This window comes from Meles meles, chromosome 6 (assembly GCF_922984935.1).
Source record: "Meles meles chromosome 6, mMelMel3.1 paternal haplotype, whole genome shotgun sequence".
Taxonomy (NCBI): Eukaryota; Metazoa; Chordata; class Mammalia; order Carnivora; family Mustelidae; genus Meles; species Meles meles.
Window position 1 is genome coordinate 101,938,735 of NC_060071.1, and position 26,930 is coordinate 101,965,664.

The 26,930-nt window shown below is 40.4% G+C and overlaps 1 pseudogene; it reads left to right on the top strand.

Moving 5' to 3' along the window:
* LOC123943650 overlaps positions 1-26,930 on the top strand; it is a 162,430-nt pseudogene that overhangs the window by 88,083 nt on the left and 47,417 nt on the right.

Here is a 26,930-nt window from a genome sequence, read left to right on the forward strand (position 1 = left end):
TGCCCTTCAACGGACAAATGGATAAAGAAGATATGGTCCACATATACAATGGAGTATTATGCCTCCATCAGAAAGGATGAATACTCAACTACTCAACCCAACATGGATGGGACTGGAAGAGATTATGCTGAATGAAATAAGTAAAGCAGAGAGAGTCAATTATCATATGGTTTCCCTTATTTGAGGAGCATAAGGAATAACACAGAGGACATTGGGAGATGGAGAAGAGAAGTGAGTTGGGGGAAATCAGAGGGGAAGACAAACCATAGGAGACTGTGGACTCTGAAAAACAAACTAAGGATTTTGGAGCGGGGTGGTGGGTGTGGTGAGCCTGGTGGTGGGTATTATGGAGGGCACATATTGCATGGTGCACTGGGTGTGGTGCATAAATAATGAATTCTGAAACACTGAAAAGAAATAAAATAAAATAATAGAAATAAAAATAAAAATGATTTCGTGTCCCTGTCCAAAAAAAATAATAATAATAATACAATTGGCAAACTGATAGGTCAAGGGGTACTGAATAAGACATAGAAAAAAAGCAGTGAAGAATAAACGTCATCTCAGAAATATATAAGAAAATAAAATACAGTCCTCTCTTTCAATAAAACCAAACATCAAAAAAGAACTAGAAGAAACTTTCAGCATTCATTCTGGAATATTCTTAGCCAACAGGAAGACCTGACAACGTCAATTTTGGAAAGGTTTAAATCTATTATGTTTATAATTCTCCAGAAAAGGTAATCAGAGGCTCATTAACGTTTCATTTTATTTTTAAATCTAATCAGAGAGACTAAACAGCTCAACTTTTATCTCTATTTTCATTTCATCCAAGGGTTCAAAAACAATGAATAATATCACCACATCAGGCTTAAAGGTATCTAACAATAGTTAAGTTCTAGTTCTCCTGTTACTTCTTACAGAGAAGTGGATTTTTTAAAAAAAAAAAAAAATGGCGAGAGTTGTTACCACTTTATACCACAACTTCAAGAGACCAATCACATAGGTTGTACTTCTTACATAATTGGGTCTTTTCTAAAATTAGCTCAGTTTAAACAGGAACCATTTCCAGATTAGGGTTTCAGGAGTGTCCTGGAGCTGGTGTGTACTAGCTTGCAATGACTGACTGCTGAATTTTGTGAGCTGGTGGGGTCACAATGGCAGCTTGAACTTAGGCAGGATGGGACTATGGGCCACAGTGATGGGCAAGAGCTAGAAATGGGGGAGGGTGAGTCCTCTTTTTTTGAAAGCTGGTTGTTAAACCCTTACCAGCACACCACTTATTCTAGCTCACTTACCTTGAACATATTAAGAGTCAGATACATTTTTTTAAGTGAATTCTGGATCAGAAGAATAAGCATCTCGAGGACAGCCATTATGAAATAGGCAAAAAAACAGAGATGGCAAAATTTTTTCTACTGCAGTGAAAGAATATGAAGAAAAAAAATGGCAACCTCCCTGTATCTTAGTTCAAAATAGATCCCCCTTTAAAGAGCAGGTGTGGGAATAAAGCTATACAATGGAAGAGAGGCACCCAGGCCTCTGGCCCTCTCTAACTGTACCATCTCCACATCATGGCTTATATAAATCAGGTTGGGAAGACCAGACACAGTGTTCCTAAGAAGGACCAGACACCCTCTACATCAGATCTACTCAGTTTCACAAGTTAGAATGTCTTCCCTTTCCATAGGCCCACGATGATGCCTTCATGAAATATATGATGCTCTTTGTGAAATATAAATACAAAATTTGATTCCAAAGCTTTTCCTCTCTGTCATACCAAAGTCATCTTGAGGAGGGGGAGAAAAAAGCAGTTTCTTGCTTCCCATTCTGAAGGTGATATTCAAGGTAAGAGATTTTTTTATTTTTCCTCATGCTTTGTAAGCATGAACACAGACTTGCTGGGAGTCCGACTGTGTATAAACATTTTTATCCAAACTTGTTGAAACACCAATTTCCTATTCTTTCCTGGGAATATGCTTTATGCGTCCAGTGCTTCCCTCCTAATCTTTCATATCCCCTTTTGTGATAGTCTAAAGTGAAGATACAGCAGGTCAACCTTTTATTGATTTAGCAATGCTTCCCTTGGCTTACAGAGGTGGAGAAATGTTTACTGTCCCTTATGAGGCATAAAAGTAGAAAATCAAGTTTTGCAAAAGGGTGTCACACTCTGTCTGTACCTTCCTTAGCCTGCCTAGGGCACTGATATCCTATGCTGATTGCTTACACACAACAGCCCCCCATCAGGCTCTGACACCCCACGTCAGGCCATCAGTCCCCCACATGTATAGATGCCCAGCTAAACTTTCCCTGGCCCCAATACCCCACATTGAGCTAGTCTCTCATGAGGTCACCCTTCTTACCTCACTCAGGCTCTGAAATCTCTTAGGTTCTTGGGTTTCTTTAAACTCCACACAACTGGAATAAGTAGTTTATCTCTCTTTTTGCTCCCAACAGAATTTGCTATAAGTGTTTCTATGGTCTATAGGGAGAAAACAGGAAGGAAGGGAGGGAGGAAAAAGGGAAAGATGGAAGGAAGGATGGATGATAGGAAGCTAAGTAGGGAGGGAGAAAGGAAGGTAGTAGAGGGAGGGAAAGGGGTAGGAAGGAAATGTCCAGGGACACTGCCCACTCACCTCTGCCCACACACCTCTCTCTGCTTGCTCATAAAACTAAACCCTTTTCCTTCTACTGCCTTTTCATGTTCCTGGATTACAACATTATTGAGCTGTGGCAAGACCCCTCAACACCACAGCCGCACGTCTTTTGTAATTCCTCTTAACAGCTGACTCTTCTCTCAAGATATTTTGCAGGAAAGGGAAAGAAGAAAAGCTTAAGAAAAATTTTGCTCTGAAGCAGCCCTGGGAATTTTAAACTCTGAGAGGTGCATTCACACCATTAAGCTAGCAAACAAACAAGAAAAGCTTTGTTTTCCCAGAGCCCATTTTTGAAAATAACTTAAAAAAAAAAGAGGAAAAACAAAGGCATCACAAATAGATGTCACTAAAAACATTTCATTAATTCAAGATGGGTAGTACATTGGGCTCCAACCACTTTCCTTTCTGAGATCACACTAACTTGCTATCAAAAGCAAGGAAGGAATAAAGGAACCCCAGCAATGGCATACCCAACCTGGGAAAAGTAAAAGGAGAGGCGAGACAGAAGGTAGCTGGAAAATGGAATTTTTAAAAGGAAGAATCTGTACTGAAAGCCATCCCAATCACAGTTAGCTATTAGAAAGCATCAGTAACAGGATACTTTGGGGACAGCTGTAGACACTCATTTGCATTTGAACATAAGCAATGACCAGCCTAAAGGAAGTTTAATTAACTTTGCTTTCAATTACTACTGTGATGTAATTAATTATCTCTGTCCCCCAAACCATTTTTTTTTTTTTTGGTTGATCTTTTGTTGATGGGATCTAACAAAGGATGGAGCAGCAAGACTTTTTAACTCTTTACAGCTCATCAGGATCTTCAAGAACCCCAACTGAAAATGCCAGCATCTAATACAGTAGTCGCTAAAGTGGGGTGCACAAAGCCCCGACAATGTGTAACACAATCCTCAGGAATGCTGAACAAAATATTAAGACTTCTATTTTTTAAGGTATTTTTAAGGTAAAAAGAGAAAGAAATAACGTTCTTCTAATATCTAATCTATGGATCAGCTCTGGCACTCAGCAAAGATGTCCCATTGCCAAATAGTCAGATCTCATCTATCTAGGAGATGTGTGGGTCTTAAGTCTGTCTGAAAAGGGTCGTGGGAGGCGCTGACAGACAGCCCCACCCTTGCTGCTGCTTTGGTGGTTGACATCTTGCTCTATGTTGCGGTTTACGTATCCCCAAATAAGCAGATTCGCACATGGGGGTACCTAGTTTTCATCAAACAAATCTTCACTACATGCTTTGATGGCTTTAAGATATTTCTGCAAAAAAACCAGTATGCTAATAATGCTGCAAGTAGAAATAAAAGAAGATAGCAATGGCAACGCTCACTCTTCTCCTACTTCCAGTACCAGCTCTTTTTCTACTCCACACTAAGTCCATTTCTTCAAGGTGAGTTAGATGTCTCACCACCAAGCGAAAATGCAACTGCTTTACAGAAGGAATCTGTGTATGGAAAGAGCATTGTGAAAAATGAACGTTTGGAAATCTTTCCATCATTATATCATTATATATTATTATCATTATATTATATATTATTATCATTAATATTATATATTATATCATTATATGATTCTGTTGAAGAAAACACTGTGGGTATATCACCATAAACACTCTTCTGTCTGACAACTGTTTTTAAAGCTTCCAAATGGAGAGTTTCAGTGGGTTCCGAAGGCCTTTGTTTGAAACATTAAATGCATTACCTTCAAATTAGTTTTGCAAAAACATCTGATTAAGATCATAGGATGGAAATTTGCTAACCATATTTCAACAAAAGCCATTGCAAGATGAATTTGGGGTTGAAAATTAACTTACATGATTAAGTAAGTGAGGTCCATGATGGATTTCTTCCACTTGGATATTTTTGAGGAATATTTTTCAACTACGACAATAATTGAAAACCAAGTCTCGAAATAAATTGAATTTGAAACATACCTGCTAATTGCTTCACTGCGAAGTTTTAAACTAATAGTCTACAAAGTGATAAAGTACATGCAAGTACATTGCTCTCATTTTAAAATTGTGATAATATTTTAATGAGAGCAAAAATACTCTAATATCAAACAATAAAATATTATTTTAAGGTGTTTGTATTTTTTTTATTCTTTTTTTTTCTTTTTTTTTTTTTTAAAGATTTTATTTATTTATTTGACAGAGAGATCACAAGTAGGCAGAGAGGCAGGCAGAGAGAGAGGAGGAAGCAGGCTCCCTGCGGAGCAGAGAGCCCGACGCGGGGCTCGATCCCAAGACCCTGAGATCATGACCCGAGCCGAAGGCAGCGGCCCAATCCACTGAGCCACCCAGGCGCCCCAAGGTGTTTGTATTTATGTCACCCTTTTTAATCCCTTTAAGAATACATTTTATAGGGCGCCTGGGTGGCTCAGTGGTTTAAGCCGCTGCCTTTGGCTCAGGTCATGATCTCAGGGTTCTCGGATCGAGTCCCACGTCCAGCTCTCTGCTCGAAGGGAGCCTGCTTCCCTCTCACTCTCTCTGCCTGCTTCTCTGCCTACTTGTGATCTCTCTCTCTGCCAAATAAATAAAATCTTTAAAAAAAAAAAGAATACATTTTATAATAAACAAATATGGTCATTGGAGTACATGTATATAAATGAAAAATAAACATAAATTGTGAGTGAAGGTTTAAAAATATTTTACTGAGAGAGATGCAAGATCCGAAAAGTTTGTGACCACTGGTCTACAGTGTCTTCTGGCCTAGTGAGAATTTACTTCCAGCTATTACAGTTGGTGTCTTCTATGTACATCAAGTAGCAGAAAATCCTTGGTAGATAAGTAAGGGAGCAATAAAAACATATTCAGAATAGTGTATCAACAAAGCTTGAAGTAAGAAATGTAAGATGCACTAAAATATAGGTCACAAAATAGAGGCTTTAAGTGTTCATATTCACCTCAGAATCACAACCGCATGCCCACGGTGTTCGCAGTACTCTGCTTTAAATGTATTCAGTATGCTGGGCATAATTAAGGCATGCATTTGTTAACCTTAAAAATAAAACTGCCAGTTATTTCACCAGCAAAAGATGGATTTATTCCAGAATAACAAAGAATTGCAGGAAGAAGGTGGGAAGCTGGGAAGGTCATTATAAACAAAAAGTGCACTGGAGTAAACTTGAAGATTGAAGTATAGTGGCTTTTCATTGGCTGGATTTTGACTGTCCCTCATTGGCTGGGCTGTTGCCAGGGGGGAGGAGGAAGATTTCCTACCTCCTTGGATAGTAAGGTGGTAGCCATAGTACGCATGTGCGAGGTACATCTCTTCCTATTGCATTTGTAATTGACCAAAAGTTGTAGGGCATGAGAACTCCCCCTGCCAATCCCCCCGACTCCATGTTAGTGAGATTTCTCTTAATTAATTTTCACACTTTCACTTCAGAGATTGCTAAACCCATTTAACTGCCTTCCACCTTAGAGTGAAATTTCTGATAATCAAAACACAACTTTCATCATGGACAAATTTTCCTTAATTTTGTATGTCAAATCATGCCACTCCAACATTCAACAGTGTCCAGCAGTCTCCAGCTCAAATTATTAGACCTGACCACCAGCACAGATGTCAGCCCTTGCTACTTCTCTGCCCTTAGCTCCCACTCCTTCTGCCCTCAATCCCCAGGATATAGCTACACACTGATCCACTGTTCTTTTTTGAGCATTCCAGGCCCACTCCCACCTCAAGCTACACTTGCCATTCCCTTAACCTAGGAGACTTTTCTCCCCTTTGGCATCTCCATCACCAACCACCAATCTCTCCTTGATTGTCACCCCACCAGAAAGGCTTTCCCTAAAAACCCTCCTGCAACCCATTTCCCTCCCTTGATTTATTTTTCTCCTTAACTCTGATCACCCATCTCAAATAAGGTATATACTTACTTGCTCTTCCTTATTGAGTCACAAGGGAAAATCTTTGTGTTTTATTCGCTGCTGTATCCCCAGCAACTTGGACACCACCAGGCACATAGTATAGTAAACAAACACCTTTGAATAAGCATTCATCTTAAGATGAATTATTGAAGAATTGTTTCAAAATTCTCAAAAGGAGAAAACCATTAATTTATTGTGCATTTACTATGTATAAGTCACTGTTTCTTATTTGTTGGGGCAAATACAAAGATGAACAGAACAAAATTCCCTCAATAAGTTTATGATCCAATATGAAGTACAAACACAAGTAATTGTAATACCTGACAGGCTATGGACATCAGCACCACTGAGAAGTTGTTGACAGGAGGAGTGTGGGAAAGAGAGGACCCACCTCTGACTGTCGGGAAAGAAAAAGGGACATGAACTCTCTGTAAGGACCTCAGAGCAGAAAATATTCTAACTACCTCTCAAAGGTAAAATTTTGTTTATAACTTTAAACCAGTCACATTATATAATAGGATTCATTTTTCTGTAAGGTTATTTTTAGTTTCTCCCTTTTTGCACTACACAGAGAGGTAAACAAAACAAATTTATACATGTATTTGCCCTCAAGAAGCCTAGAGCTTCTTATAAGTCTGGGAATTATTAGAATTTTAACAAAGCTTTTTAAATTCAGAAATCCCTCCCTATCCCATAGAGAAATTTGACACACCATAGCAAGGGGACAATGTCACATCAGAGGAGAATAAATGTGAGCTAAAATGACTGGGATGTACACTGGTCTGAATGGGGGAAGATGGTGTGTTTGTTTGACTTTTAACACCAATAGCTTCTTCCAGCAAATGCCACATTCATAGGAGGATTATACTTCTTATTATGTCATTTTGCCATGTAGAGAGGATAACAAGGAGAAGTCAAAGTCCCATGAAACTCTACAAATCTTTAATTTAATCTCATTTCAAAGATCAAGACATCAGATCAAGATTCCCCTTCCCCCCAACAAGTACTCAAATCCTTTATGTCAAGTGGGATGCAGAGATACAAATCCAAGATTACCAGATTTATACTTGCTAGCATTTTTATCACATTCTACTCTTATATATCTGTGATCATAGCACCTGCTGGGTCCGAAGCACCAAAAGACCAGGTGTAAGAGCTCTTGCAACTATTTAGTTGCTGAACTAAAATAGGCAGCTGGACAGAAGAGACTTCTGTTTAAAGAGAAGAGCAAAAATACCTTCCATGCTGTAAGAAATGCATAACCTTTCAGCCATGGGGTAATGGTGGGCCAGTGGCAGAGACGATGGCAACCCATAAACTCTTTGAGGCTATAAATGGAGTATGTTCCTCATTGTTGATGGTTTATACCACACACAGCATCAAAAAAGGACTCCCAGGAGCCCTACTGGGATGAAGCAGTAGCCCTACTGAAGATGAGTAGGTTCCAAGAATAGAGAACTCCAGCATTATTTCCATATTACCTAGAGATTAGGATGAATAGAAGACCCCATACAAATATTTTATTTCTAAATAAAAGTCTGAAATGGCTATGAACACAAAACTGTTCAAGGTAGGAAACTTGTCCCATTATAAATAAACATCCATAGCTCTTAATCAAGTATAAAATCATATCTCCTGCTTGAATCATTTTCTTAAGTAATTAGAATATGCAAATAAATGAAGGAAAATATCTTAGGGGTAATGCTTTGATTAGATGACAAGGATCTTTATCAGCAGTCATGAATGTCACTTATATATAAATGTCCTTCAGAAGAAGAGGGGTAGATAGGGTCTATACAGACCACTACAGAGCTCGAAAACAATTCATTTGTTTTGCCAACCATTTTTTTTCCATTTTAATTTATTTATTTTTTTCAGTGTAACAGTATTCACTGTTTTTGCACAACACCCAGTGCTCCATGCAATACGTGCCCTCCCTATTACCCACCACCTGTTCCCCCAACCTCCCACCCCCGACCCTTCAAAACCCTCTGGTTGTTTTTCAGAGTCCATAGTCTCTTATGGTTTGCCTCCCCTTCCAATTTTTTTTTAATAAACATATAATGTATTTTTATCCCAGGGGTACAGGTCTGTGAATCGCCAGGTTTACACACTTCACTGCACTCATGATAGCACATACCCTCTCCAATGTCCATAACCCCCTCCCCCTCTCCCAACCCCAACTCCCCCCAGTAACCTCCAGTTTGTTTTGTGAGATCAAGAGTCATTTATGGTTTGTCTCTCTCCAAATCCCATCTTGTTTCATTTATTCTTCTCCTATCCCCTAACCCCCCATGTTGCATCTCTATGTCCTCATACCAGGGAGATCATATGATAGCTGTCTTTCTCCGATTGACTTATTTCACTAAGCATGATACCCTCTAGTTCCATCCACGTCACCGCAAATGGCAAGATTTCATTTCTTTTGATGGCTGCATAGTATTCCATTGTGTATATATACCACATCTTCTTTATCCATTCATCTGTTGATGGACATCTAGGTTCTTTCCATAGTTTGGTTATTGTAGACATTGCTGCTATAAACATTCGGGTACACGTGCCCCTTCAGATCACTATTCTTTCTCACATTGAGGTCCTTCATCCATTTTGAGTCTATTTTCGTGTGTGGTGTAAGGAAGTGATCCAATTTCATTTTTCTGCATGTGGCTGTCCAATTTTCCCAACACCATTTATTGAAGAGGCTGTCTTTTTTCCATTGGACATTCTTTCCTGCTTTGTCGAAGATTAGTTGACCATAATTTTGCCAACCATTTTTGTAATTAGGTTCTTGTTTGTATTTTCTTGTTGATTCAGAATCAATGAACAGTTTATTGTACAGGGCAGGATGTCCTTTGAATAAACTCTGATTTCCAGAGCCAAGGAGTTAATTCTCACAGTTTACAAGACACCCAAGGTTAATTACTAAGCAGGTAGTGTACATTTCATTTCCAAGAGGAGATAGACATCTCCCCAGCAGTGCACGGGGATAATGGAAGGCAGAAGGAAGATCTGATCTCTGTTTCACTGTTGATGAAGTGAATATCCTGAATGGCTATTCTGTGGCAGTCTAATGAGACAACACGCCTCACAGCGGAAATTTGAAATATTCTGAGTTGCTATAGGAGAAGAGATTCAAACCTGCTTCTGTTTATTTTCTCATTTCCAAGAGCTTTTATGCCATCTCTCCAAATATGAGAATGCTCCTCGAGCCTCCCCTGCCACTCCTTTTCGACGGTGCATGTTACCCAGGGATCATAAGAGTTCCAGATGGGAACAGTCATTCTAACCCCAGACAAGCATCCACAATTGGCTTCTGTCCACAAACAGTGTTCATGAAAACCTGTTTCCACCATTACCCTCTGGATCCTCTTGCCACCTCATACATATGGGCTAGACACATCCCAGTGCACGGGCCCCTGGAACTGCAGCCCACAGACAGAAGTGAGTTATTCAGTAGTGCTTATGTAATTCATTCTGTTCTGAAAAGCAGACCTCAGCCAAAGTTTAGAATCAAATGTGGGACATAGCTATAATAAAATTGATGTCTGTAGCCCAAGGAAATACCACCATCAATTTTTATTGAAGTCCTTTATTGACTTAAGTCTAGCTTCCTTTAGGTTTAGGTGAATGTCATTCAAGTCCTATGGCCTATGAACTCGAGCTACCAGTAAGGCTGATCTACTCCACAGGAAAACAAAACTTTCTGACCTTCAAAATCACCTATCCAAAAATTTTCAGCAAAAGCTTTTGAGAACTCTAAAAGGACACCTGAGGAACACTGCAATGCTTATTATCTCGGGTTCCTCTACATTTCCCTTGCAGAAAATACTTTCTTGTCACCACCCCAAATCACCTGCCCTTTCCCTATGTAAAAACCAAAGGCTAGCTCATATTAAATTTTAAGATCTCTAAGGGGGGAAAACTCAATAAATTTCTATTGGCTAAAGCCTAACAGCACAAACATTTTCTTCCATAAAGGAAGTTACAGAAAAGAAAAAAAGAAAATTAACCCCACAAAATAGCCCTCCCATCCCTCAGTCAAGGTTTTTGTTGAAAGCCCATGATTTATAAGCAGCACATGGCCATGCTTCTCACCTGCTGCCAGAAAAGCAAAAGGTATTTTCAGCTTCAATCCTATGCATTTTCCTTAAGAAATGATACCTACTGACCAGCAAGAAGAATTAGCTGTAAATAGCCAATAAATATCATTTTATGAACTTTAGGGCCCCTGGGGGACCATTATTTTACCAACGAGCTAGCTTTTTAAACAGGATAGATGCACATGTGGGTCCATTCAAGATGCCATCCCACAGCCGGTGACTGTCTGTGCATCTCCGCTGAGACAACAGGTAGCAGAATAAACGGCAGCTCAGCAGGGTGAGGCCGTCCACAGTGAAAATTAGCTTCAGGTGTCACAGTGAGCTATGTCCTGTCCTATCTCACCCCTGAAGACTGGCAGCCTCTTCACATGTTTTTTCTTTCTTCTTTTCCTTTTTTCTTCCTTCCTTCCATCTTTCCTTCCTTTCTTCCTTTCAAGAGCACTTTGCCTCTGCCTCCTACCCTGTCTCCATTCGAGTAGGAAGAGGGCTGGGGCAATGGGGAAGACTCCTAGCTTTCTCCATCCACATCTCCTCCCCTATTTCCATCCCTTAAGTCTCTTTGCCTCTCTCCCTGTCTCGCTTTGGTGTTTCAATTGGGCTTTCTTGTTTTGCAGGGCCCGGGACTGATTTTACACTCCAGGAAATGAGAGAATACAACTGGGCAAGGGGTTCTCGGGGAGTGAATCACTATTGTTCCCAGTGGTTTTATTTGTCTTCTTTACAAGTCTCCTTGCTGCCCACAAAAGTGCCAAGCTCCTGATAAATGGGACAGCGAGGTGTCACATTTTTCCCCTCTAAACGCAGAGTACACTTTCACAGCCCTGCTCCACTGCACTGAAAAATGAAACTATAACTACATGCTGGAAGGCCCTTAAAGAATTCCTTTCGAGGCATAGCCCCGGAGTAGCTTCCACATGGCTAAATAAGCACTTCAAAGGAAAAATATTTATCCCCCTAAAATGATTTCCCACAAGAAAATTTGGTCCTACAACTACCTTCCCCAAGAATCCCAGTTACATGCCCACCATTAGAAGCCACACCTGGGATAAGAAGCATATTGAGGGGAAATGAGAAGTTCTTCCCAGTGAGCCCTGAGTCCCACAGCCCTTTCTATCCCCATTGGCTGGCACAGTATAAGCCATAAATGTGTACTGGTAATGATGAAGCCTATGTTTTACAGCCTAAAGTTCTGCCTAGACTCGAGTCCTGACCCGTCCTCTCTCTTCCCAGAATTTTTATTAGTTCTCAAAAATAATGGAAGTTTCCTTACAGGTTTCAATAAGGCACCACTATCAAGAATGAGAGCCTCCCTGCATAACTGCATTATATCATATGGCAAATGGTGACTCATGGACCGTCTCCAGCCCACCACCAGTTTTTGTAAAAATGTTATGGGGACACAGCCATGCCCACTTGCTTAAGGATTGTCTGTGATTGCTTTTGCCCTGCAGTGGCAGGGTTGACTAGCTGCTAAAGGAAATGTATGACCCGTTACAGAAACAATGGATATACCTACTTCAAGCAACAGCAGACTTAATGATCATCACGCCAATAATTGCTATCACTCACTGAGTGTTTACCATGAGAAAACGCTACATGTTTGGCATGGATTTTCTTATTTAATTGTCACAACAACCTATGAACCCAGCATTTTTATTATCACCACTTTTTTTTCCTAAATATTTTATTTATTTGACAAAGGATGAGAGAGAAAACACAAGCAAGCAGAGCGGGAAGCAGAAGGAGAGAGAGAGAAACAGACTCCCCACTGAGCAGGGAGCCCGATGTGGAGCCCAATCCCAGGACCTTGGGATCATGACTCCAGCCAAAGGAAGATGCCTAACTGACTGAGACACCCAAGCACCCCTATTATCACCATTTTTAAAAAGAAACTAAGCACAATGTATTTGGATATCAAGTCACTACAATGTCAAATATCTTACAAATTTAAATGTGAATTATAGCACAGTAAAGCTGATACAGAAGGAAGGAAGGGAGGAAGGAAGGAAGGAAGGAAGGAAAATAGGGAGAGAGGGAGGGAGGGAAGAGGGAACAGCGGGAGGGGAGGAAGGAATGGGAGGATGGAACCAGAAGTCAAACCCAGACAGACTGGCTTGAAAGCCCATGCTAGTCATCTCTTTTCCAAATTATTTCTGGATTTGGGGAGGCTGATGTTCAGCAGGCAAGGAACTGAACAGTAGGACATTGTGAAAACAGAACAAGGAATGTCTTTTTTTTTTTTTTTTTTTTTTTGTAGATTGAAGAGAGTAGCACCAAAAAAATGAGAAAAGATTTGCCTTAATTAACACAAGAGTTGGGATAGCAGGCTGTAAAAGTTTATCCAAGCTACACTTTTAAAGATTTTTTTTATTTATTTATTTGACAAAGAGAGAGAGCACAAGTAGGCAGAGAGGCAGGCAGAGAGAGAGAGAGGGAAGCAGGCTCCCTGCTGAGCAGAGAGCCCGATGCAGGGCTCAATCCCAGGACCCTGAGATCATGACCTGAGCCAAAGGCAGAGGCTTAACCCACTGAACCACCCAGGTGCCCCAAACTAAACTTTTAAAGTAGTTTCATAGATTCCTTCCATGAAATGCAGGAAAGAGACAATACTAGATGGTACAACTAGATGACTAGAGACAACTAGATGGTACTGAATAAATATTTGGTGATTAAATGAGTGGAAGAATGGATGGATGGATGGATGGATGGACAGATAGATGGATAGATGGATGGGTAGAAGAAAATGAGAGTACCTCATAGAATCAAGGGGAGAATTGAATAACCGTGCTCATGGGAAGTATAGAGACCAGAGTAATTAGAGACCTCAGAGGGATAATTTAGAGGTCCCCTCTAAGGCCACTATCATCAACATGACTCAGCCCCAGAAACATTCAGTTCCTGGGCATTTCCATTCCAGATTTCAAATTCCAAAGGGAGAAAAAATCTTATCAGGCCACTTTGGCTCAGGTAGAGACCTCTCCCAGCACCGCAGTCCTCAGCCCTGGCTGCACATTAGAATACCCTGGGGAATTTTTAAAGCACACCAACTCCTGAGCCTCATTTATGATCAATAGAAACTGAATCTCTGGGGGTGAAGGCTTAGGTGAACTCAAGACTCTATTTAAATTATGGGAAGCAGTGCTTTCTCTCTCCTTCATTGCCGTCACAGAGGTTGGCAACCATCTTACCAAACCAACTGGAAACACAACTGACAGAATCTCAGAGTTAGAGTCCTGCACTGACTCTGTACTTTTCGGCTTCACAAGCTAATAAAAGCCTCATTATTCCTCAAGCTAACTCATGTCGGGTCTTCTCTTGTTTACAAAATGCAGCACCTTAACCAGCAGAATCCTGATCTCCAAGAATGAGGCACTCTCTTTAACCTGCATCATCACAATGAAATCACAACCAACTAGTTCATCCACATTTTTCAAGTGTCCACTCTATTTCCAGGCCTGTTCTGAGTGCGATAGGTGGTATTAGTAATTGTTAGATTCCCTGTGTCCTCAAGAAACATGTAAAATAGTTTTTTAAGCCTGACCTATAGAATCTAGAAGAAACAGAGCTGAGAGATTGGAACTGAGTATGCTAATAATACATTTCCTTTTTTGTCTGGTTTCTTTGAAAAGGTGGGTTTTCAAACAAATATATAGAAATTGTGTTCTGGAAGAAATTTTTAAGAATGGTTGTCTTGGGCATTGGTTCAGATATTGGTCTTCTGATATGGGAAAACTAATGATGTTTCTAGAACTATTTGCAGGGCTGACGAAAGGGCAATCAAAGGAACTCTTATAAGATTACAGCTGCAAAGTCGTAATTTCTGAAGCAAATCACACTTCCCATGCAAAATCTCATCTCCTCAAGGAAAGCGCTGCAACCTTGCAGGGAGGCAGGAAGAGCAAAGCACTGATTTCAAAGGAGAGCTTCTTACCAAACTCAGCCAAATCTCCAGTGGCTACTTGCTTCTCAGCAAACCACCTGATCTTCGTGAAGAGAAATAAAACTTCTCCTTGGTGGTTCGACTGTTAGTCCCATGGAGAGTGCTTCCAATATGTGAAAGGAGAGAAATTTAAATAATTAGGAGAATAATCAACTGCAGCCTCTTCTCCTTCAGCACCAGGGAATTCGGTTATTAGATTTTCAACCTCTCTGACTCTGAAGCAGCCAAACGGTGCACACCAAAACTGCAACAATTCAGGACCAGACCCTCACTGCTCAGGGCTTACAGACTCCCTAATAAGATCCGGCATTGTAGTTCACGGTACCCTTGAACAAGGACCTATAGGAATCGGAATAAGGGTTTATCACTGGGAAGATCCTTGGAGAAAACTCTCAAACACATTGAGGGTGAAAAAAGGCAAATTCTGATAAAATTTATAAAGAGAGGCAAACAAATTTTGATGGTCACGGTGATGAAGAATTAAAATGTAACGTGGACTCATCTTCAGAATTCAGAGGTGATTTTCTTTTAAGCTTTTGTATCTCAAACTATTTCAGAGACTCACCATGGGTATCACTTAGTAGTAGTATATTGTAGAATTCTTGCTTTGGTTGCAAAAGAGTTTCTTTCTGTCTCAAAGAACATAACTACTCGAGTCAACCCCCGCCAAAAAAATTTTTAAAACCCACAGTTTTCTAAATAGGAATGTCATCTTTTTAAAATATGCTTCTCCTAAAATAAGAATATTCACACTGTTATGGTGACATGCTTATCGGAAAGACAGATATCGGGTCAACTCCTACCATTCCAAATGGGAAGATCCTGTGAAGGATAAGCAGCAGAGACCTGTTCCACAGAATGGAGAGCCATTAAAAAAAAAAAAAAAAACTTTTTTGTATTTAGGGCTGTATGGGCCACACCCTAACACAATTCTTGTATAGCAAGCAAGAAGATTTCTGAAGCTTGGGAACCAGAGATAAAATTAATATATTGGTTGATACCCACAACAGCCTCTCAGGTGTCATCATTGAGAATTATTATTTTCAGCAGTTCATGGCTCATTTCTTTAAAATTAAAATTAGTGTTGTAGCACCCAAGGATAATTTTCCAGCTGTCTCTACAGAGAATAATATAAGCTTGGTGAGTTTAATGAATAGTAGTTTACTGCCAGTCAGTGTCAATGCAGTGGATGAGTTTGTATTTAACAGGAATTGGAATCACAGCCTTACCACTGTGTCTTCATTAATGTGAAATCCTTATATAGCCATGTTAGCTGATAAATTATGCTCAGCATCTTAATTACCTTATCAAAGAAAATGATTCCTAATGACCAAGGAGGGGATATGGGAGTACAGAGAGAAATCAGGGCCAAATTAGTTGGGATGAAACTGAACCGTCTGCAGATTGGCAGAGCAGATCTGAGCTAGTTGGTAGGAAATGGTTGGCCAGAATTAGCAGAAGGTATGGAAGTAGCATTGGGAGACAGATTAAATAGGAACTAAAACATGAAGGTGATGAAAGGTGACGGGGCGGGGACAGGGGGTAGTGTTGGGGTGAGAGACTCGGAAACTTCTCAAAACAAGCAACAAGGAGGATCTCACACAAAAATTTATGTTGGGTTCCCAAACACATACAACCAAACATGCACCTAATCCAAAGAGCGAGAACTGCTAAGGAACTTTGGATAGACCCTATGATAAGACCCATGCTGGTATTTACCATAGGGGGTGTGAGCTCTGAGCCCTTTTGCTCCTAAATACTTTCCAGCCTTTCCCTGCTCTACCCTCATGCACAGGGACCAGCCCCTGAAGGCTGTTTCCCATGTTTTCTCATTAACAGGCTTCAAACTGGATTCGTCCAACAAGAGCTCTAATAAGACACTGGAAGGCAGGAGGAATGGAGAAGCCAGAGTATCTCTCCCACTTTCTGTATATCTTAGGAAGCACCTCCAGCAGAGGCCATGCTTCCTTCTTGGCCCCAGCTCATGCTATACGTACAGCTACATAGAGCTGTGGGTGACCCAAACCCACGGGCTCAAATAACATGACCTTCTGTCCACCTGGGTAGGAGTAGTACAGCTTCTTGTTATTTCTCATCTCTAGAGTACATACTATACTTGACTACCTATCTCTTCCTTAACCCATAATAATCATTTCCTAGTATTAAATTCACTTTATTTTAAATATTTAGAATGGTTTCTGTTTTCCGGGTTGGACTTTGAGTGAAACAGGAAAGAAGAGATGGAGAAGCCACAGTCAAAAGGTCTCAGGAATTTGCAGGACAGGTCCACTCACTCTTACCAACAAATGGGAGTGGAAAGGGGGGTGGTGAGGGACATCATTTATTACAAGAAAATGCCTACAAAGTCAAGCACCCGAGCACATATGAAGTCATTCTCCATCAAGCAACCTGGGAGTTAAGGAAAACTAGGAGAAATACCCTTCCAGGTCACGTCCTTGGGAAAGAAAACAGCTGTGAAATCAAAGTCTTTACTCTTCTCTTCCCTTCCAGGAGATGGGAAAAAATGACTGAAAGAAAGCTGTCCAACTGACAGAAAGACAAGTAGGCAGTAGAAGCTCCCTTCCCCATCCAAAGAGAGGGGTTGGAAGTACCACAGGGATGTTCATGGCATCTAAAGAGATGAACACAGAGCAGCACCCTGAGAAAAGAAAACAGTGATTTCCAGCAACAGTGTGGACCCTTCAGCCAAGCAGCAAAAACCTAACTGAAAGAAAATATTTTCTTAAATAAACAATTAAAGTTAGTTTGCTCTCAAAGGAAGAGAGAAAGAGAGAGAGAAACTAAGGACAGACTCTTAACTATAGAGAACACTCTGATGGTTACCAGAGGGGAAGTGAATGGGATGACGGGTAAAATGGGTGATTAAAGAGTACACTTACAATGAAAAAAATAAATAAAAATAAAAATAATAAAAAAGGAAATAAGCAATCATAGTATCAAGCTGCTTGACAAGGTAAGAAGTCTGAGGTGTAACTATTTTTGCTATGGGGAGAACATCAAGACATATCACTGATGTACTGGGGATGACTTCGCCTCTAAAAAACAGTACTGGGAGGGGATGTGGGCTCTAGGAGTCTAGTAGGATTCTTGGAGAAGGAAGAATGACCCAATGATGGAATCTCTTATGTGTGAAAGAAGGTATTTGTTACAATCTCCTGCCCACTCTCCCACTGTTTGTCAGTAAAGAAACCTCTAGGCCTGGATGGTATGTTCCTTGAAAAAACAAGAGAGAGAGAGAGAAAGTTTGCTGTCTTTCTTCACACAGCCCAGCAAGCCCGAGCTGGGAGTGCCTCAAGACCAACAGCCACATCCCGCCATCTTGGCAAGGGCTCAGAAGATATTGATGAAGGAACGCTCTCTAGTTTCTTCCCTAGATGAACCTCCATGAATCACCAGATTCCCAAGAAATGAAATCATTCCATCATCCTCATGGAGGACCTGGAGGCAATGGATCAAAACTACACAACCATCAGTGGAAGAACAGAGACAAATAATAAGGTTTAAATATAAGCAAAAGTCTCTGACATTAACAATGAGTCTGCTGGTTCCTGCAGCTTCTCAGGAATCATTACCATACTGCTTTCCATAATCTTCTAAGAGTGAAATTAAAAGTCACCAATGCTCTTTATCTCCCTGCCTATTTGCTCAATGGAATGAAATCATTCTTCCTTATGCTGCAAATGAACTGCCTACTTCAAAAATTCCTTAGACACTCATGGCATGTTTTTGAAGAAAGTCCTCCTCTAGCTACCCTTAATTAAACCATGGTGACAAGAGAGACACCCTCACTGCAGGGCCTCATTCCCCTTACCTTTACTTTTCATGTTAGACTCACAGCCACACAGGCCAGCAGCTGCAAGCCAGTTTGGCCCATGTGGCAATCACTCATGCCAACACACTCAGAGACCCTTACCCATGGTGTTTGGAAGAGCCTCAGCACAGCAGGCTATGTCTGTGGGGGTCAAGATGGGGAAGCTGTGTCTGAGTTCTGGAAGGAGCGGGGAAGGAGAGAGCACCTCTCTGCCCCTGGGAGCCTCCAAGGCTTGGACCAAGTCACTGGTGTCTTCATCAGCCACTGCAAACATCTAATCGGATGAAATGTGAACCTGAACTCCAGGTCTAAAACAACGAGTCTGAGGCAGCAACTACATTAGGGCCGCCTTAGCCTCAAATGAGTTGGCCTCTCAGAAACTCTGAGAATATTTAAAGGTACAGAAATACCTCCTGAAATTAAGCCATTTGAAGGGAATATATAGGAAAATTCAAGACAGACTTTGTGCACTGGCAGTCAAGGTTACTAGTGTATATGACTTTAAGGATTCTTAGAAGTCCTTGTCAGCCCCCCACCCTCCTCCTAGGGGCGGTATGGAATAGTGGCCAAGAACCAGACTTTAGGGCCAAAGACCTAAATTTGATTCCAAGCATCACCACGTGGTAGGTAACAAGAATAAGTTACTTCTTGGCATTTTTATCTTCTTATCTGTAAAATGGAAGTAGTCATTATAAAAGTATCGGCCTCAGGGTTATTGTAAAGTTTAAATGGGTTCGCCTTTGTAGAGTTACTGCTGGGAAAGTTGTTACATTACCACTCAGTTTCCTGAAGACTCAAACACTGATTTCCTGGTAACTGAAATTCAAGGATACGAATTTTGTTCTTACTGTTGTTTACATATTTGTTTGTCTGTCTCCTCGTTTTTAAGCCATCAACCCCTTTTCTACAAGTAGTACCCCTGGTAGGAACTACATGTTGAGCCCATTTTTCCCCCCTAGGAAGAAAGAAGTAGGGAGTTTCTCAAAATTCAGAGACTTGCTATCTTGCCATGTAACAGGCAACATCAGCACTCCACCCAATCTCTCAGACCCCCTTTGTCACAGCACTTCTCAAATTTCACTGGGCTTTTACACTTTGCCTAGAGACCTTGTTATATTGTATCCCAAGATTTCATATGTCCAGGGTGGGGCTTGAAGCTCTGCATTTTAAACGGGCTCCTGGGTGGTGCTGGTACTAGAGCTGCTAATCCATGATCCACACTTGAAGTATGGAAGCTTTCTTGTACCCCATGTCCTAGTGAACTCACTCCCAGTAACCATCACCTGTGTCTCTCTATCAACAGACTGCACCAGGCTCTACCGTCATACACTCCACCACGAGAGCAGGAGAACACGGGGATTTATGTCCTGGAGGCGGCTCTCAATCCGTGCTGGACGATAAACACCCCAGTGACCTCACCCCTGATCTGGGCAGCTCTGTGGTATGACCCATACTATCTGGAGAGCTCTTCTGGGGGATTGAGCCAAAGTCAGCCTCTGGGGGACTTTGCATACTTTTATAAAACTTGTTTCCTTCTTTTCCTTGTCCAATTTCCCCTCCATTGTCTTACCAGATTTCTTTTTTCAAGAACACTTCCTAATTGAGGCATCTGCAGGAACTTAATCAGTTAAGCATCTGCCTTCCGCTCAGGTCATGATCCCAAGGTCCTGGGATGGAGCCCCAAGTCAGACTCCATGCTCAGCGGGGAGTCTGCTTCTCCCGCCCCATGCTTGTCTGCTCACTTGCTTGTGCTCTCTCTCTCTCTCTCACTCTCAAATAAATAAAATCTTTTTTAAAAAAGAACACTTCTTAATATATCCCAATGAATGGTGTTTGCTATTTGCTACTAATTCATTCATTTTGCAAATATTTACTAGTCTCCCTGACAATGACCCAGACACTATGGATACAGAAAGGGTCAGTCTCTGAGTCCCCTGTCACCCCCCCACCCCCACCCTGAGAGCCCTACAATCACAAAGACCAAAGTTCACTGAGTTAGCAATTGGAGAGAGCAGCTGCCCACGATAATATGGTAGCAGCTGCAGCACCGTAACCATCCCCCATGCGAGCACACATCCAGCTCTAAACGTGCCCATCCCCTAGTGACCTTTTCCAAATGGTCTCCCAAGCAGAGAAACTAGAATACCAGGTTGGTTAGGACAGCAGTTGCTCTCTTCCCATCCTTCCCTCTCTGGGGAACTCCAACAGCAGGACACCAGTGGCAGTGGAGAGCCCACAGTTCTGCACCCTTCTGGTCTGGAGCCAGATTGGCAGACACTGCCCTGGCTACCACCACCTCACAGAGAGCCTCCTCCCATCAAGGACTGCAGGTGCAAGCTGGCTTTCCATAGCTCTGATCCCAAGCAGGAAGCAGCAGCTCCAGGAGAAGTCACAGCTGGTCACAGGATAGCACATTCTGGACCTTCTCACTCCAACTTCCCTGGACCTCTGGGAAAATGGTGGCTGTCATTGCTGGGGTCCTCTCTCTCTGGAAGCCACACCAGCCTGGTGACTCCTCCCCTCAAATCTAAATAAGGAGGAACACTGGTCAGGAGGGCTAAAACCTGCATTTTAATTAAAAGAAATCAGGAAAGAGCCTCCATGAACAGCCTATAGATAAAGAGACCTGGTCACTATGTGTGAACATTCCAAGGGATAATTTGGTAAGGAGAAACACATCCTTCAGAGAAGTGATCAAATTAAAGAAAAGAAACCTCTCCCGTACCTTTGCACTATGAATCAGCAGAATCATGGATTTGAAATAATGGGTTACAGAGCAGGACCTTTAAAACCTGGGCCAGAATTCTAGCTCTGAGATATCCTCACTGTGTAACCTTGAGCAGCTTATAACCTCTCCTCATATCCCAGTATTCCCACATGTAAACTGGGGCAATAACATGGGCTTTGAAGAGATGCTGTGAGATTAAGTGGAAGCTTGATGTGGAATGCCTAGCACAGTGCCCAGAAATAGGGTCCTCCCTGTGCCTCAGAGCCTTGACCTCCTGCTTGACTCCAAGCACACTTCTCTTCCCTTCGTTCAAGCAATCATGCACTACACTTGCTCCTAAATCCCTTCCTTTTAACATTTGTTCTCATTCTTGGTTTTCTCCACAGCTTCACCTGAACTTGAACACACTCACCTCTGCTTCTTCCAAGAGTCCCCAGAAGGCTTCCTCTCCCACATAAAGCCAAGGCAGCCCCTGGTATCACACCCTCAAAACAGCTGAACCTCTGGGTCACCCCATCCTCCCAGAGCAGCTTCTCGAATACCAGATAAACATGTTATAACTAATCTGAACAGATACATCTCTAAAATTCTTTCTCATTGATGGAATGTCTTTTAACTTGAAAAATTACAAACATTTCCCTTCACTTTAACTGTGTAGCCATTGCTAGTGCCCATGTGAGTTCATTTCGAGGACCTTCAGTGCAGTCTCTGCATACAGCTCAAAATGAGAAATATCATCAGGGACACAGAACCCTCCTAATTCACAGTGAGACCCAGGCAGGTTAATTCGCCTCAAATTCTTTAAAAATCTCTTTAACACTAAAATGAGAAAACCTTGATGTATATAAATAGCTTCCTTAGATTTAACGGAAAATCATTTAAAAAGTTTATATATATATATACACACACACACATATGTGTGTATATATATATAGAGAGAGAGAGAGAGATAAAGGGAGAAAGGGAGAAAGAGAATGTATTTCATTATTATCCAATAACAGTTAAAAAACATATTTTTCAGGAAGAGTTGCTTTAATATAAAGATCTTTCGGGGGTTATATATTTTAATCACAATCACATGATAAATATTTGATTTGCATTTATCAGATAATCAGGAATAAAAGTTATAATCCCAGGGAAGACATTGAGCACTTCTAAATGCTGAACATTTGAATAATAGTGTTGAGAGACTGAAATAGGAATGAAATGTACCCAAGAGGAAAATTCAGAGACTTCAAAACAGCTTTTTGGAAAAATAAATAAATAATAGAATAACAAAAAACATTATGGCTTAAAAGATGGGGGAGGGGGCAAAGATTTTAAAAATTAATGAACTGAGATCTTTTCTCCAGAAACATAATTTCTGTATCATTTAACCAGACTTGAGCTTTCTTAAATTGCCTTTGAACCAAGTTAATAAACAATGCATGCCTTCCCTATTATGCATTTCATACAAGTAAAATGTACTCAGAGATTTGTCCTTCATTAAACATAGGAGAAACATCAGTTGTCCCTGCAGGCTTTATTTCAGGTCAATGGTAAAAGATAAAAGCATTCTCAAAGGCCTTGGAAGGCACAGGAAAAGATTACTGACTCAAAAATATCCCGCTGTCTAACTACTCTGAGGCTGAAATATTCACTGCCAGAGTCAGACTCACTCCTAGAAATTAACCCCTTATCTCCAAAGGGCTGCTAAAAATAAACATGTGGCAAACAGGGATTTCCTTTTTTGTGACCGAATAATATTCCATATATATTATAGATGAGATATATGTATCACATTTTCATTATGCATTCATCTGTCAATGGACATTGAGACTCCTTCCATATCTTGGCTATTGTGAATAATGCTGCAATGAACTTGGGAGTACAGATATCTCAATATCTCTTTGTGATACTGATTTCACTTCCTTTGGATACATACCCGTAAGTAGGATTGCTGACTCATATGAATGTTTTGAGGAACCTTCACACTGTTTCTCATAATGGCTATATCAACGTGGAAGAAGCTGGAAGGTATCATGCTTAGTGAAATAAAACAGACACCAAAAGGCAAATACTGCATGATCTCACTGATACATGAAATCTAAAGAAATTGAACTCAAACCTGAAAGTAGAACAAGAGTTACCAGGGGCTGGGGGGTGGGGTGGGGGGAGGGTGCACATGGAAAGAGATGTTAGGCAACAGGTACAAACCTTCAGTTATAAGATCAATAAGTTCTAATATACAACATGGTGACTATGGTTAATAATACTGTATTGCATACTTGAAATTTGCTAAGACAGACTATCTTAAGTATTTTCACTACGTAAAAAATAACTATGTGAGGTGATGAATTCATTAATTACCTTGATTGTGCTAATTATTTCATAATGTATAGGTATATTAAATCATCATACAATAGTACACGTTTTAAAAAGAATTTTTAGTGGGAGGAACAAGATGGCAGAGACAGTAGGAGACCTAATATCATCCGGTCTCTGGAGTTTGGCTGGATAGTTACTAGAGCACTCTGAACACCTACAAAGAGGAGATTGAAGTGAAGAAGAACAGTAGTTCTAGAAACAGAAAATCAACCACTTTCCAGAAGGTAAGACATGTGGAGAAGTGAATCCAGGTGACATACGGGAAGCAAGACCACAGGGGGAAGGGCCAGCTCCCAGCAAGCAGTAGAGTAGCAGAGCACAAAATTGGAACTTTTAGAAGTCTGCTCCACTGAGAGACATTGCTCCAGAGGCTAAATGGGGGGTGTGGAGCCCTCACAGGGACAGTGGTCTCAGGGCACGCAGGGTCAGAGAAAGACCGGGGGTGCCTGACTGTAGCAGAGCTCCCAGGCATCAGAGCAGGGAAGCTAGCTGCAGAGATGGAGTCGAGAAGTGGGTTCTTAGCTCAGGCTTACCTTAAACCATGATTCCCAATACAGTCAGGCCACTGTTCTTCAGGCAGGGACCCCACAAGTGGCAGATTCAGGGAGACCCCCTCCTTTCTCCTTCAGGAGGAGCAGCGCAGGAGAACACTGCAGGAATTGGCTGGGTTTGGAGACTCCAAATGGGGCTGTGTGCCAAAGATAGAAATGCTCAGTCACAGGCAGGGTGAGCTCAGAGTGCGGCCAGAGACCAGGGAGTTGGGAGGGATTGACTACTTTTCTCTGAGGGCGCAATGAGGAGTGGGGCCCCGAGTTTTTGGCATCTCTGGGCCAGAGACTGGGAGGCTGCCATTTTCATTCTCCTCCAAAGCTCTACAGAAAGCATTCAGGGAACAAAAGTTCCGGAGAGCAAAACCAAGCAGACTGCTTAGCTTGGCCCCTGGCAAGGGTGGTGCATTTCCACCTCCAGCAAGACATTTGAGAATCACTGCAATAGGCCCGCCTCCAGAAGATCAGCAAGAACACCCACCCAAGACCAAGTTCACTGATCAATAAGAACTGCAAAACTTCAGAAATATGGGTGTACAGCACATGGAATTCATGACTTTTTTCCCCATGACCGTTTAGTCTTTTAAAGTTAAATTTTTTTAATTTTGTTTTTTTCTTATTTTATTTTTTAAATTTTTAAAATTTTTTTTAAAAAATTTTTTTAATTTTTAACTATTTTTTAGTTTTTAACTATTCTATCTTATCAACACCCTTTTTAAAATATTTTTTAATTTTCATTGTTATAGTCATATTCTATCCCTTCATTGTACTTAACCTCATTTTTTGTATACATATAGTTTTTTCATTCTTTAAAATTTTGGGATACAATTTCTTCTAATAGATCAAAATATATCCTAAATCTAGCACATGGCTTTGTTCTAGTCTCCAGCCTGATCACATTCTTTCCTTTCTTTTTCTTTTTTCAACTAACTTCTTCTCAATTTCTTTTTTAGAATCTTTTTAAGTTTTCATCTTTACAGTCATGTTCCAACCCTTCATTGCGTTTACCCTTTTTTTTGTATATATATAAGATTTTGTTTCTTCAAAATTTTGGGAGACAGTTTCTTCTAACAGACCAAAATACACCCAAAATCAAGTGTGTGGCTCTGTTCTATTCACCAGTCTAATATATATATCTAATATATATATTTAATATATTTATAGATAATATTTATTATATATTATTTTATAATATATAATACATAATACATAAGTAATATTGTATAATATATCGCATATTATATAATATATATTTTATATAATATTATGTAATATTTAATATATATTATATAATTTTTTATATATTTTTATCTTTTATATTATATTTTTTTCCCTCCTTTCTTCTCCCCTCCTCCCCTCCAGTTTCAGGTCTATTCTGATTTGATTACTATATTATTTTTCTGGGGTCATTGCTACCCTTTTAGTATTTTATTCTCTAATTCATCTATTCTTATCTGGATAAAATGACAAGGTGGAAAAACTCACCTCAAAAAAAAAAGGACAAGATGCAGTATCAAAGACTAGGGACCTAATCAATACAGACATCAGTAAGATGTCAGAACTAGAGTTCAGGATGACGATTATCAAGGTGCTAGCTGGGCTCGAAAAAAACATGGAAGACACTAGAGAATCCCTTTCTGGAGAAATAAAAGAACTAAAATCTAACAAAGTTGAAATTAAAAAAGCTATTAATGAGATGCAATCAAAAATGGAGGCTCTTACTGCCAGGATAAATGAGGCAGAAGAGAGAATTAGTGATATAGAAGACCAAATGAAGGAGAAGAAAAAAGCCGAGAAAAGTAGAGTTCAACAAGTACTGGAACACGAGGGGAGAATTTGAGAGAAAAGTGATACCATAGACAAAAGAACATTAGAATAATTGGGATCCCAGAAGAAAAAGAAAGAAGGGGCAGAAGGTATATTGGAGAAAACTACAGCAAAGAATTTCCCTAATATGACAAAGAGAACATGTATCGAAATCCAGGAGGCACAGAGAACCTCTCTCAAAGTCAGTAAAAATAGGTCCACATCCCATCATCTAATAGTAAAACTTACAAGTCTTAGTGACAAAGAGAAAATCCTGAAAGCTACTCAGGACAAGAGATCTGTAACAAACAATGGTAGAAATATTAGATTGGCAGTAGACCTATCCACAAAGACCTGGCAGGCCAGGACTGGCATGATATATTCAGACTACTAGACAAGAAAAATGCACCCAAGAATACCATATCCAGATAAGCTGTCATTAAAAATAGAAGGAGAGATAAAAACCTTCCAGGATAAAAAAAAAAAAAAAAACTAAAAGAATTTGCAAACACCAAATCAGCCCTACAGGAAATAGTAAAAGGGGTCCTCTAGAATTCAGTAAAGTGTCAGGATATAAAATCAATGCACAGAAATCAGTTGCATTTCTATACACCAACAGCAAGACAGAAGAAAGAGAAATTAAGAAGTTGATCCCATTTACAACTGCACCAAAACCATAAGACACCTAAGAATAAACCTAACTAAAGAGGCAAAGAATCTATACTCAGAAAACTATAGAGTACTCACAAAAGAAATTGAGGAAGACACAAAGAAATGGAAAAATGTTCCATGCTTATGGATTGGAAGCACAAATATTGTGAAAATATTTATGCTACCTAAAGCAATCTACACATTTAACGCAATCCCTATTGAAATACCATCAATCTTTTTCAAAGAAATGGAACAAATAATCCTAACATTTATATGGAACCAGAAAGGACCCTGAATAGCCAGAGGAATGTTGAAAAAGAAAGCCAAAGTTGCTGACATCACAATTCCAGACTTCAATCTCTATTACCAAGCTGTCATCATCAAGACAGTATGGTAGGGGCACCTGGGTGGCTCAGTGG